This window comes from Procambarus clarkii, chromosome 83 (genome assembly GCF_040958095.1).
Source record: "Procambarus clarkii isolate CNS0578487 chromosome 83, FALCON_Pclarkii_2.0, whole genome shotgun sequence".
In the NCBI taxonomy this organism is placed as follows: domain Eukaryota; kingdom Metazoa; phylum Arthropoda; class Malacostraca; order Decapoda; family Cambaridae; genus Procambarus; species Procambarus clarkii.
In genome coordinates this window covers 2271822-2285252 of record NC_091232.1, presented here as the reverse complement: position 1 = coordinate 2285252, position 13431 = coordinate 2271822, and the positions used below count along the sequence as shown (strand labels likewise).

General features: G+C 44.0%; 1 protein-coding gene across 9 annotated transcripts in view; it reads left to right on the top strand.

Moving 5' to 3' along the window:
* Nucleotides 1–13431, top strand: part of alpha-Catr (alpha-catenin related) — a 318532-nt gene that overhangs the window by 247107 nt on the left and 57994 nt on the right. Inside the window, exon 1 of one of the 9 annotated variants that reach the window (XM_045759532.2) lies at nucleotides 11736–11889. The exons of the other annotated variants lie outside the window; for them this stretch is intronic. The gene's annotated coding sequence lies outside the window, so the exon portion shown is untranslated. Of the gene's footprint in view, nucleotides 1–11735; nucleotides 11890–13431 lie in introns of those variants that run through there. 9 annotated transcript variants of the gene reach the window in all.

Here is a 13431-nt window from a genome sequence, read left to right as displayed (position 1 = left end):
TAAATAAGCAAGGAGGAAGGGGGAGAGGGAGAGAGAGAGAGGGGGAGAGCGAGAGGGAGAGGGAGAGAGGGGACAATGAACGACGACAGCAAAATAAACCCACTGGCAAGGACAGCCACAAAGCACTAACGAGACAACCAGGGGGTAGACGGAACGAGGCGCGAGGCGACACCAGTAGCTCACCCACAGAGAACAGATGTTTTGTTTATTTACAGGTGTTAAGGGGGAAACAAGAGTGTCCTTTGATAAGGTGTTGGCTTGCTACGTGAAGCTTAAATCAGGGTGTGTTGTGTCAGTGTTCTGCGTCAGTGTTGCGTCAGGGGTGTGTTGTGTCAGTGTTCTGCGTCCGTGTTGCGTCAGGGGTGTGTTGTGTCAGTGTTCTGCGTCCGTGATGCGTCAGGGGTGTGTTGTGTCAGTGTTCTGCGTCCGTGTTGCGTCAGGGGTGTGTTGTGTCAGTGTTCTGCGTCCGTGTTGCGTCAGGGCGTTGCGTTAGGATGTTCCATCAGTGTAGTGCGCCAGTGTATTACGTCAGTTTGCTCCCCCAGTGAGGTGTATCAGGGTGTTGGCTCGGTGTGTTGCTACACCAGTGTGTGTGTATGGGTGTGTATGGTGAACATGAACATACAATGGTGAACTACGGTGAGAGGAGCAACAGTGAAGCAGCGAAAGTGATCCCTTTGAAGGTAGGAAGGCAGGAAGGGGAGGTGGGAGAGGAGGCCAGTGAGAGGTAGGGGAGAAGAGGGAGATGGAAGAGAGAGAATAGGAATGGGGAATAGAGGGAAGAGCGGGGATTGTAAAGAGTCAATTTAGTGGGGTCAGAAGAGTCACTTCAGAGGTGAAAGATGATACAGGAGTTTAAATTACACAGGAATAGTGCTTCAGTGAAGATTAGATGGGAAGGGAAGCGAAGGGTGGTAGTGAAGGGGGAAGAGGAGAGTGGCAGGATAGGAGGGACAGGAGAAGAAATACCCAAAATACAGAATGAAGGGATAGAATGAGTGACATGAGAAAGATAGCGAAGGAAAGGGAGGGCGCAGAATAAGCTGAACGAAATTGAGAGGGGGAGAGACAGAGACAGAGAGAGACAGAGACAGACAGAGACAGAGACAGACAGAGATAGACAGAGATAGACAGAGAGAGACAGAGAGAGACAGACACAGAGACAGACACAGAGACAGACACAGAGAGAGAGACAGAGACAAAGAGACAGAGACAGAGAGAGAGAAGGACAGAGTGAGTAGAACTGAGAGAAGTACGGATAGGAGCAGCGAGAATAAAGCGGAGTGAGGGATACGGGTGAGTGAGATTGAGAAGAGAGGGAGAAAGATGGTAATGAGATTATAGAGTCCAGTGTTTGCAGCCCTGGAATTTATCCTGGCAAGGTTCCAAGTGTGTTATAACCACGGCTGATACGCCTCTGTTGGAGAGGTGGGAGGGAGAGGGAGAGAGAGGAAGGGAGGGAGAGGGAGAGGGAGAGAGAGGCGTGTGGTCAGCGGAAATGAGGAAAGAGTGGTGTGAGTGCGGAAAATAAAGAGCATTAGAGTGCAAGACAATTCAGTAAGAGCCCGGAATGTGTGTGTGTTTGTTTGTGTTGGAGGGGGAGGGGAGGTTGTGTGGGGATGAGGGTAATACACACATACACACACACACACACACACACACACACATACACACACACACACACACACACACACACACACACACACACACACACACACACACACACACACACACACACACACACACACACCACAAAATTCTCAGGGAAATTAATAGCATAGATAAAGACAGACTTTTTAACACGGGTGGTACGCAGAGACATTAGAAAGAATATATTCAGTGTCAAAGTAGTTACCAAATGGAATGAACTAGGAAGTTAGGTTGTAGCGAGCAGATTCCATTCACAGTTTCAAATGAAGCTGTACTACAACCCAATAGGCTCAGGAACCTGTACACCAGTTGATTGACAGCTGAACCAAAGAACCAAAACTCAACCCAATCACGAAATTATATGAGTACTCACAAACCTCACAGAATGCTCGAAGTCTTCGTCCCTGGAGACTCACATAAGTGAGAAACGCAAGTAACATTCAGTCAAATATCTTAGACATACATATGAAAACATTTTTTTTCTCTCTTGTACCTATAGAATACTTAATGTTATCCTGAACCCTGTACTGAAATTCTGATACATATCCCTTCTTTTGGCTTCTTGTAACTGCAATGTCATTTGGTGGGAACTCCTGGAAATCATAAATATTTGGCTTTGTCTTGACTTCCATAAATCAGGAAAATATTGCTTTGGTGAGGCTCCTGGAACTCCAGAATATCCTTTAATCTAAGCTGCTATAGAGCGCAATACTTCGTCTGGACTTCGGATCCTTTCAAGATATTACTTCTTGTGGATTCTTGGATTCTTTTAATGCATTATTTGGTACACATTCCTTGATATTTTTAAGATATTAATTTCTTTAAGTTTCCGGATCCTTTCAAGATCCTCTTTGATCTTAGTAGTATTACTACTAGTAGTAGTAAGGATAAGATCTTGGATGTTATCTTACTACTAATTGCTTGGGTTATTAGATCCGTAGAAAGTGTGTACGGCTCCCAAGTACTTGTTAAACTCTCTTAGTATTTAATAAATCAGAATTATCAAGATCCCAATGAAGAACATTAGAGTGTAACTAGATCCCAAATTAAGAACCCAAAATGAAGAACATCTAATGCACTTGTTAAGAAATTGGAACTTTATTGTATGGCAAATTTCCCACAAACTCAAAAATTTTAGTCTTTCAGTCTCGGCGCATTCTTTACATAATTACTTTCATGCAAACTCAAAAATTTATAAATATAAATGTCTTCAGACCCAAATAAATATTGAATTCGTCGCGATATTTAGCCTTCTTTAACTCTGGTGCATAGAAAACTTAGTTTGGATTCCACACACACTGCTGGACCAACTTGACACCTGAAAACATAATTTCTTTAATTCAAGAGAATGTGCAGGCTTTACAAGTCTGAAGTGTCAAGGGGGTTGAAAATGACTTAATCGACAAAAGTATTGGTAAAGTTAGGCTCGACACACCTCTACATAAAGTTAGATTCAGATAACAAACTCGTAACAAATGTAAAAAATATAGGTGTTAGTCTCCCATGATCCTAGCAGAAAATTAGCAAATACAGAGGTCTGGCACACTGCTACAGCTTTTTTCCAATCGGCTCGGAAATCCTCGGTTCGTGGGGAAAATGTGCTTTGAAGTTCCTGAAGGAATTGGGGGACAAATTGATCGGCGCTACAAAAGATCAGAGAGCAAAAAGTTTATTGTTCCAGCACCTCAGTGTTGCGATTCAGAGGGGGAATGCCTGTTGCGTCTTGGGCACTAGTCCAACTTCAGAGGAATTCGAAGCAATGTTTGACTTGCAACAATGATCGAACCTGTCTGTGACATTTATCAATGTTTCCCATTGTCGTGTTTTTCATTTTGCTTGTATTGGTTGTGTTGTGTATGTGTTATGGCCACATTTCTAATCATGTAAGCTTGTACAATAAATTTCCCTATATATACAAATATATAAAGGGGTGGTAGGAGAGGACGATATGTGTCAGTGCACGAGAGAGCCCAACAAGGCTCTCCCGGGTGCTGCATATCGTCTTCTCCGAGGCTTATGGGTCCCTAAAAACAACCAGAGGTAGTAGGATATATATATATATATATATATATATATATATATATATATATATATATATATATATATATATATATATATATATATATATATATATATATATATATATAGGGGTGCATGATCCCAGCTTCACAGACTGCACAACCAAATGGGTCTCTCTCGCAGGACCAGCACCCCAACCACCGCCTTCTGAAGCCCATAAGCAATCCAGCTGGGATCGCCCCATTGCCGACCAAGAAGCTGCAACTTTACTAGAAGCTGCGACAACACCACATGACACTGCCCGACTTAGAGCTGTAGCAGCTCCCCATGCAGGTGATTTCCTATTAGCAACCCCAATGTCAGCAACCGGCACCCGTCTCACACCGCAGGCCCTCCGAATTGCCGTGGCTCTCCGCCTCGCTGCCCCAATCCACACCGAATACAGGTGTATTTGCGGCGAGGCAGAGGCCGACAGATATGGACGGCATGGCCTTCTTTGCCAAAGGACGGGAGGATGGCATGCAAGACACGGCGAGGTTAATGACATTATTAAGAGAAGCCTTACCACAGCCGGTTGTCCAGCAGAGAGAGAGCCCCGTTACCTAATGTCACGCAACTCTGATGAGCCTGTCGGTCGCCCAGACGGAATCACGGTGAACCCCTGGAAGAATGGTAGACAGTTGGTGTGGGATTACACTTGCGTTTCAACTTTAGCCAATACCTATGTTGACTTCAGTGCTACACAAGCAGGAGGAGCTGCCAATCACCGGGAAGCGGCCAAGTCACGCAAATACAGAGACCTTGAGCACCACTACAATTTTGTCCCCATCGCCTCAGAGACACTTGGTGCCTGGGGTAAAAGTGCTGCTAGCTTTTTGAAGGAGTTGGGGTCTAAGCTAATCGAAACAACTAGAGACCCTAGAGCTGCCAGTTTTCTTTTTCAGCGCCTTAGTGTGGCCATCCAGAGAGGAAATGCTCACTGCATCCACGGTTCCTGCCCGCCATCTGAGGAGCTGGAGGAGCTTTTCAACTTGTGACAAGCAGCCTTGTACCCTGCATGTAATCAATATTGTAACTTTTTTTTGTGTAATGACATTTTCAAATAAAGTTAGATAAATATACACACTTAACAAAAGAATAGGGGTGGTAGGAGAAGAAAATATCAAAGTGTTCAGTGAGGATCCACAAGGTCTTCTCTGAGTACTCTTTATTTTCTTCTCCGAGGCTATGGGTCCCTACACTTGCATCTTCTCAATATTTCTAGCGTTTTTCTTCACTGTCGGGGGTAATTGAAATATAAACTCTCCAAAGTTCATTTTTTAATTTATTATTTTTTTTATACAGTCCTCACACAAGTACAGACACAAATAACACAAACCACATGTTGGTCTCCAGCACTTAGAGATGATATACCAACACTGATGATATACCAACACTGATGATATACCAACAGAGATATACCAACAGAGGCATGTAAAGTCTGTCTGGATTGAACACATTAAACACTCTAGATATCAACACAGTTTTGAAGTTCGTCCATGCACTTGAACTGGTCGGAACAGCGACCGCCTCGCTTCTTATAGGGTCTAAACTCGGACAAAAATATATCGTCGAAGCGATTGGGCACCGTTCCTTCTCCCCGTCCTTATATCCCAGCTCCTTGTCATCAATCATATTAAGTTCAAGTTTTATATTGCTATATTGTTTAATACTTTCTCCTTGACCTATTTTTCTGAAATTATTATGGTAATAATTTCTCATAAAATTGTGAATAAATAAGCAATTTAAACTGATATGAACTTCATTCTTATTTGTTAGCTTAGTAGTAAGTGGTTAATGGAATTACTGATTATCTTTTCATTTTAGATGTTAGTTATGTATACATATTTTTGTGTCTTTGAAATGTCACGCAAGAAGCCGTCATAGTATCGTGTGGTGTGTAGTTGAGCAGTTTGAAGGCTGGGATTGTCCTTAATCGCCTGAGATTGCCTAGCCAATACCGGAAGGTTTAGAACCCTCCTGGGGATGTAATTCAAAGTTTTATTGGGCCACTAGTAAGGGATTTAACGCCCACATCTTTCGGCCTTTATTGAAAATCATTAGAATTCTTGAGAGTTTGTAATAAAAGAATGAGATAAACAGTAATTCTTTGCCTCACATCCGAAGCCTCGACCTATTGGGCATCCCCCAACGGGTCGTTTAACGGAGAGTGGGTCTTTAGGGAGAGAAATCACTAATGCAGAGAGTAGAGCGACCTGCGATATCGATCTGAAGACGCTCTACCTCAAGACGCTCTACCTCAGGATGCTCTACTTCAAGATGCTCTACCTCAGGACGCTCTACTTCAAGACGCTCTACTTCAAGATGCTCTACCTCAGGACGCTCTACTTCAAGACGCTCTACTTCAAGATGCTCTACCTCAGGACGCTCTACTTCAAGACGCTCTACTTCAAGATGCTCTACCTCAGGACGCTCTACTTCAAGACGCTCTACTTCAAGATGCTCTACTTCAAGACGCTCTACTTCAAGACGCTCTACTTCAAGACGCTCTACTTCAAGATGCTCTACCTCAAGAAATTCAAGTGGGCTCCAATGATGGCTCGACGGCTATATATATATATATATATATATATATATATATATATATATATATATATATATATATATATATATATATATATATATATATTCTCTCTTAAAACCTGGAGGAATTGAATACTATTGCATTTCTCCCTCCGGTTATCATTCCATTCTCTCGTTGGCCAGTTTTCGTGTGCTGCATAACTGCTGACCTGATGAGGATAATTCGCTGAGTGATCATGCCTACCCATCACCACTCAGCCACTGTCCTCACCGCCGGCCAGGAGGATCAGGGGCCAAGGTCGACAATATGCGGTGAAATATTGCGGACAGGAACGCCATTCGTGACCAGAAACATTCTCTTATATATCTGGAATTTTTAGATCAGTTGTATTTAAACAAAAAATTATTTAAACGGTTATATATATATATATTTTTATATACTTTGTAGGCAGGTATGTGGATATATAATGAATGTTTTTTTTAACTATATCACTAGCCTCCTGAGGGTCATATTGTGCGCCAAGAAGAGTGTTCCAGTTTCCAAAGAGGGTTCCAGCTTCCAAAGAGTGTTCCAGCTTCCAAAGTGTTCCAGCTTCCAAAGAATGTTCCAGCTCCCAAAGAGTATTCCAGCTTCCAAAGAGTGTTCCAGCTTCCATATAGTGTTCCAGCTTCCAAAGAGTATTCCAGCTTCCATATAGTGTTCCAGCTTCCATATAGTGTTCCAGCTTCCAAACAGTGTTCCAGCTTCCAAACAGTGTTCCAGCTTCCATATAGTGTTCCAGCTTCCAAACAGTGATCCAGCTCCCAAAGAGTGTTCCAGCTTCCAAACAGTGTTCCAGCTTCCATGAGGCTGGAGGCCTCATGGCTAGAAGGGGTCGCCTTTGTGGAATGTATAAAATGTAATAATATCGTGGAGGTATTTCCAGGGGGGACAATTATGCAGGGAAAATGACTTAATAACAGCCGTGGCGTGACCCCTCTCTCACTTATTTCAGCCTTTATTGGTCCGTGATTTTGGGGTGAATATCGTTTGGCCTTTGGCGAGGAACGATTATACTCAAGCCTAAATGCATCTCTTGTTTGTCTTTAGAGTGATGACTGCGTCTCTTGTCAGGTCGTCTGATGAAGGAACTTCTTGATGAATCTCTTGATGATGGAACTTCTTGATGAATCTCTTGATGATGGACCTCTTGATGGACCTCTTGATGAATCTCTTGATGATGGAACTTCTTGATGAATATTTTCATGACTCAATTTCATGATGGAGTTCATGATGACGGGACTTCTTAATGAAGCTTTTGATGACATGAAGTTATGATGATTATTTCCAATCGTTTGAGTGTTGAATTCCTTGTCGAATCTTTCGACGAATATAACATTCTAGTAAATCTTTTAACATGTGAACGTCTTGCAAGGATCATATGATGACTGGTCCTCCTGGTTTCAGAATCTTTAGGGTGGGAACCTTTGATGACTGAACCACTCTGGTGGATCAATTCCAGTAATCTGGATTATTCAGGCAAGAGTAATGATCTCTCGAGCTATTGTGATGGTAACGAGAGGAGTAATGTAGTCGTTCATTAAGTCTATGAGTATAATAAAGGGGGAGGAAGGGAATTATCAGGGGGAAAACGCCAAGCCATTAAGACTATATATAGCCCTTTTAGTCAAACAGCAAAAGCCAAGCTTAAATATTCTTAGGCCTAGTCTTGGATATAAATGTACTCAATTAGGCCTAAGAATGCGAGTGTTAGAATTAGGATTGCTTGGATGAGCTAAACTAGGTTAGGTTCCTTGTTTTCATTTCCGATTTAACATTAGAGTTAATTGATTGTTATTAGGGCTAATTCAAACGTACATAAGTGAACGTTTGGCGAGTGAAACATTACGTGGTTATCTTGAGGTTATCTTGAGATGATTTCGGGACTTTAGTGTCCCCGCGGCCCGGTTCTCGACCAGGCCTCCACCCCCAGGAAGCAGCCCGTGACAGCTGACTAACACCCAGGTACCTATTTTACTGCTAGGTAATAGGGGCATAGGGTGAAAGAAACTTTGCCACTTGTTTCTCGCAGTCCAGTGTGCTGTCCGTTCGGCCGCCCGGCTCCCTCTGGTGGTGGTGGAACTTTACACCAACTAGCTGCTATAGGTACTGAAGGAGGATGGGCTAGTTAGTGAACAGGGCGTTATTATAGGTATAAAATATTATAGGTATCTGCTTTAAGCTGTGTCAGGTAACCTTACCTTAAGGTTACCTTGAGATGGTTTCGGGGCTTAGCGTCCCAGCGGCCCGGTCCTCGACCAGGTGAGGTGAGGGGGGAAGAAGAGGCTGAAGGAAGGAATTTATCAGGGGAAAGCGCCAAACCATTATCACTATATAGCACTTGGAAGGGAGTCAGGATAAGGATTTGGGATGAGACGGGATAGATTTGCAGCTTGGTCAGACCTAAGGCCAAGTCTCCCCTCAGAATGAGGGGGAGGAGGGGGGTCATAGTTGCCTCAGCTGGGGTCATACGTCCTTCAGCTGGGGTCATAAGTCCTTCAGCTGGGGTCACAGCTTTCTCAGTTGGTCATCTCTCTCTCAGCTGGGGGTCATACTTCTTTTAATTGAGGTCATGACTTCTCAAATGGGGTCATATTGAATTGAAATTGAAATATGTTTATTCAGGTAAACTATTAGCCAGTCTGCTAATAGTTTAAATTAAATGTAAACTTGTTCAGGTTTTACAATACTTCTTTTCAAACATTGTAGTGTATCTTGAGATTAGTTATGGCAAGAGTGAGCGGGTAGGCCAGATGGTGGAGGAGGTGGCCAGGTGGTGGAGGTGGCCAGGTGGTGCAGGAGGTGGCCAGGTGGTGGAGGAGGTGGCCAGGTGGTGGAGGTGGCCAGGTGGTGGAGGTGGCCAGGTGGTGCAGGAGGTGGCCAGGTGGTGGAGGAGGTGGCCAGGTGGTGGAGGAGGTGGCCAGGTGGTGGAGGTGGCCAGGTGGTGCAGGAGGTGGCCAGGTGGTGGAGGAGGTGGCCAGGTGGTGGAGGTGGCCAGGTGGTGCAGGAGGTGGCCAGGTGGTGGAGGTGGCCAGGTGGTGCAGGAGGTGGCCAGGTGGTGGAGGAAGTGGCCAGGTGGTGGAAAAAGGTATTGTTAGACAATGCTGGCAAGATGGAAAACTAGGAACGTGTGTACTAATAGTTGGCTTGCTCCGTCTCTCAATGTCCATTTAAAATTCAATAAACCTCTCAAATACGACGATTAAACACGAGAACAATTGGGGACCCAATTACTGTGGCATTGTTGTAATGCTTGTTATGATAGCTACTGTTGTGGTGGCTATTGTTGTGGTGGTTATTGTTGTGGTGGCTGTGGGGGTTATTGTTGTGGTGGCTGTGGTGGCTATTGTTGTGGTGGCTGTGGTGGTTATTGTTGTGGTGGCTGTGGTGGGTATTGTTGTGGTGGCTGTGGTGGCTATTGTTGTGGTGGCTGTGGTGGGTATTGTTGTGGTGGCTGTGGTGGCTATTGTTGTGGTGGCTGTGGGGGTTATTGTTGTGGTGGCTGTGGTGGCTATTGTTGTGGTGGCTGTGGTGGGTATTGTTGTGGTGGCTGTGGTGGGTATTGTTGTGGTGGCTGTGGTGGGTATTGTTGTGGTGGCTGTGGTGGGTATTGTTGTGGTGGCTGTGGTGGGTATTGTTGTGGTGGCTGTGGTGGCTATTGTTGTGGTGGCTATTGTTGTGGTGGCTGTGGTGGCTATTGTTGTGGTGGCTGTGGTGGCTATTGTTGTGGTGGCTGTGGTGGCTGTGGTGGCTATTGTTGTGGTGGCTATTGTTGTGGTGGCTGTGGTGGCTATTGTTGTGGTGGCTGTGGTGGCTATTGTTGTGGTGGCTGTGGTGGGTATTGTTGTGGTGGCTGTGGTGGCTATTGTTGTGGTGGCTGTGGTGGGTATTGTTGTGGTGGCTGTGGTGGGTATTGTTGTGGTGGCTGTGGTGGCTATTGTTGTGGTGGCTGTGGTGGTTATTGTTGTGGTGGCTGTGGTGGGTATTGTTGTGGTGGCTGTGGTGGGTATTGTTGTGGTGGCTGTGGTGGGTATTGTTGTGGTGGCTGTGGTGGGTATTGTTGTGGTGGCTGTGGTGGCTATTGTTGTGGTGGCTGTGGTGGGTATTGTTGTGGTGGCTGTGGTGGCTGTGGTGGGTATTGTTGTGGTGGCTGTGGTGGCTGTGGTGGGTATTGTTGTGGTGGCTGTGGTGGGTATTGTTGTGGTGGCTGTGGTGGGTATTGTTGTGGTGGCTGTGGTGGGTATTGTTGTGGTGGCTGTGGTGGGTATTGTTGTGGTGGCTGTGGTGGGTATTGTTGTGGTGGCTGTGGTGGGTATTGTTGTGGTGGCTGTGGTGGGTATTGTTGTGGTGGCTGTGGTGGGTATTGTTGTGGTGGCTGTGGTGGGTATTGTTGTGGTGGCTGTGGTGGCTATTGTTGTGGTGGCTATTGTTGTGGTGGCTGTGGTGGGTATTGTTGTGGTGGCTGTGGAGTTTAATGTATATAATTACATATCATTTACCTTCCAACTGTTGATGGTATACATTATTTTATTTCGTTTTACAGACATCATAACGACATCGTTAAACCTTCTCGCTACAATATTCACATCCCAATATTTTCCTCGTTAAATGCTTCTAATTCGGTCATTTAGGCTCGTTTTAACGATTAAATGATTCAAAATTCATGTAACATTATTTTTTTTTAATTAATATTTGTTTTATTATGTTTATAACGTGTTTTAAAATCTTTCCGATAAGCTTTTCCGACTAAGTCAAATTAGTGTCTATTGAAATTGAAATTGAAATTGAAATGTTTATTGAGGTATAAATTACACACAAAGCGATGAGGTAGCTCAAGCTATTCTCACCCCTTTAAAGTGCCCATTTGTTTTCTTAAATTACTTATTAAGAATGTCTAAGATCCCCGTCATACTGGGGCGGGAAGAGGCCTCCCGTAGCAAGAACAACTAACACAAATATTGCTATTTCTTCACGTTTTGGTCAATTTCAAAAGTGTCCGCTTAGAAAATTGTTGTCGCGTTTTCCCCCGATCGTTAGACGATGCTTGTTAGAGGTGTATTTAGGTAGGTGTAAACTAGGTTAGGCAGGGCGTTTAGGCTTCCTTAGCCATGTTGTGTAGAGTGACGTTATTCAGAGAGGTGTACGTTAATTTACGTTAACTGTGCGTCCTCATTAACATTGGGAAAATACTCTATAAACCAGCGGACAGTCCCGTATATGAAGGAAAACGCCTTAACACGCGACTCACAACTAATGCCGTTCGATCCTTTATCGAACAGTGCTTCGCTGGCGGTCGAATCACACCTCTCTGGATACCAGCAGAGGCTGAACACCTAGCCTAAGCTAATTCGGGGCGAACTATATAACATATTTAATTTATAGTATGGTTAATTTATATATAAGAAATTTATAAGACAATACCGATATTGAATATCTATTGAGTTAAAAGTGACGAAGGAGTTTTGGGGTTGGCCGCGGGTAGAGCTTGTCTAAAGATTGGTTGCCAGAGAATCGGTTGTGGTGGACGATTATCTGCAGTGTGCAGTACGAAGGTGTGCGGGGGGGGTGCTGAGCGGCGGTGGTGCTGAGCAGTGATGGTGAGCAGCAGTAGAGGGTGAAGGGATAAGACCAGTTTGTAGTAGATTTGCATTTTTTAAAAAGACGTTGTACAGCGTATCCATGTGTACCGTTACATTGGCTTGAGGCTACTGGGCCCTTGTGCCAAAGCATTATTTTCTTGTTGTTTAAGATTCGCTACTTGGAACAAAAAGTTCCAAGTAGCACGGGCTATGGTGAGCCCGTTGCATTATTTTCTCTATTGTTCATATTAAGCCCGAAACGTCCTGCGTATTAGTGGCTTTGTGTAATGCAGTTATTGTTCATTGTATTTATTGTTCATTTATACAGGCCAAGGCTTGTGTAAATATACAACTATGTTTTATGTAATTTTATTAATACATGTGAGTTGATGTTAGCGAGAATGTGTCGATGAAGCATGGAGGAACCAGGGGCCGGATTCACGAAAGCACTTACGAACCTGTACATCTTTTCTCAATCTTTGGCGGCTTTGTTTACAATTATTAAACGGTTAATGAGCTCCGAAGCACCAGGAGGCTGTTTATAACAATAACAACAGTTGATTGGGAAGTTTTCATGCTTGTAAACTGTTTAATAAATGTAACCAAAGCCGTCAAAGATTGAGGAAAGATGTACACGTTCGTAAGTGTTTGCGTAAGTGCTTTCGTGAATCTGGCCCCAGATTAATAATTACATAGTCATTGAACAAAAAAATTTCCAATTTTTCTTTTACATCACAAAGCATCATCTCGAAAATATTGTTTAGTAAGTTACGATAGTACATATGTACACAATGTAAACTATTGCACATTTACCAGAGGCAGCAGGATGGGTTGAAATATCAACACTCGATTGGCTGTTAATAATTTCCACGTAATTAGCATTAACAACGGCAGGAACGATGGTTTTTTTACTAATTGAGTTTTTTCTGGTTAATGTTTGTTTAATACAGCCAGGTCGTGGGGGGGGGGGGAGATGTAGTCTGGTCGTGGAGGGGGGGGGGGGAGATGTAGTCAGGTCGTGGGGGGGGGTGTAGTCTGGTCGTGGGGGGGGGGTAGATGTAGTCTGGTTGAAGGGAAGAGAACTATCAGGAGAAAGCATTGGTGTTTTTTTTGGATTCAGCTACTCTGAACAAATGTTCCAAGTAGCGCGGGCTATGGCGAGCCCGTAGTGGACTTATTGGCACAGGAGTGGGACTGTAACCGAGAAAGCGCTAAGCTATTAAGACTAAATAGGACTGGGAAAGGGGGTTCAGGATAAGTATTTGGGATGGGACGGGGGAAAGGAATGGTGTCCAGCAACTTGAACGATCGGGGATTGAACGCCGACCTGCATGAAGCGAAACCGTTCCAGCCCAAGTAGTTGGGCTGGAAGGTAGAGGCATCTGCTTTTAAAGACCCGCGTTTCGAATATCATTGATTCTTTACATTCATTTTTATTCTATTATATATACATTTAAAGCCGTGTATCCTAAATGCCTTCGTGTCTGGGTATTTATCACGTGTAAAATTTTGCAAAGAGAAAAGTTTGCTTCAGTAATTTCATCCCGTTTTCTATGTGGC